The sequence below is a fragment of the Jatropha curcas genome, chromosome 8 (assembly GCF_041381405.1).
Source record: "Jatropha curcas cultivar XTBG-Jc1 chromosome 8, XTBG_Jcur_1.0, whole genome shotgun sequence".
NCBI lineage: Eukaryota > Viridiplantae > Streptophyta > Magnoliopsida > Malpighiales > Euphorbiaceae > Jatropha > Jatropha curcas.
Window position 1 is genome coordinate 19805978 of NC_143158.1, and position 1366 is coordinate 19807343.

The window sequence follows — 1366 nt, forward strand, 5'->3', positions numbered from 1 at the left end:
CTTAACTCTGAAGCCTCTTTGTCTTTGTAATACTTTGTCACCTTATCTTCTCTCTCTAGACTCCATGTTCTTTCAATAACTATAATGCGTATATTGAGAGCTTAAAGAATTGCTATGACAAAGAAATCATAAAAAAGTACTATGCAATGATGCAAACCCGCAAGGACAAGCACCTTAGGCAAAATCAGTACACGTCCATTAAGTTAAAAATCCGAAAGGGCAGCTTAGGCAAAAGTTAGGGCAGCCTACTGAATCGAAAACCCACAACGGTGGTTTAGACAAAAATTAAGGTTTAAAAGTGGCAATCTCATGAAGGATAAAATTGAATTTCCTTTTCAATCAAAAATATCATAATGATTCTTTTTTTACATATCTCTAAAATCAGTACAAGTTATGTAAAAAGCAAATCACAAAAGCCTTATCTTCTAGGCATTTATCTCTGTCACGTATCTATGTGTCAACTATCTGTGTCCACTATCCAAAGTGTCAAAATATCCGGTGTGTCAACTATACCCTCTATATCATGGATCAGTAATCTATCTCAAAAACCCCACAAAAATATGGGTTGCGGCAAAAATCAAAAGTCAAAAGTCCTACACTATAAAAATAAGATCCGCATGCACCGAAGGTCTAGGTGGCCCGTCTACATGGTTTCGGATGGATGTCCCTCAAGTCGTCAAAGTCCTCTGGGTTAGTTTGTCGGGTAGAGTCTAGGATAGTCTTAGTAGTCGCCTAGAGTCTAGAGTTAATCTATAGAGTCAAAATCGCTCTATGCTCTCTATCCTAGCCACTATGCTCAGCTATGCACCAAACTTCATAAGCAGCAGTCCTGCCCTTAGAAACTCCAGCCTCAACCACATGTGCTCCCCTAGTCCAGCTACCCCGAATAGCCACAGTGACCCAAGAGGAAATCAATGTATCCTCAAAAAGGGCACCGGCTAGTGGTAACCCCTGTGAATGCCCCATCTGCCTCATCAGCCGAGAGCCCAGATAAAACGTGACATGGTCCATGCCTAACAGATAAGCCATCTGAAACTCAACTGAACAAACCAAAAATCTCATAATATCATATCAATCATACCTCCATAAAATCTGATCTTGCCTTAGTGCCAGTAGCCACTACAACTGCTCATCCTTAGACTCGAGCCTCACCACGACTCGCTTAGACAGCTCATATGGGCGAGATCGTGGTAGCTCAACTCAAAAATCAAAAGTCAAAAGTCCTACACTATAACAATAAGATCCGCATGCACCGAAGGTCTAGGTAGCCCGTCTACATGGTTTCGGATGGATGTCCCTCAAGTCGTCAGAGTCCTCTGGGTTAGTTTGTCGGGTAGAGTCTAGGATAGTCTTAGTAGTCGCCTAG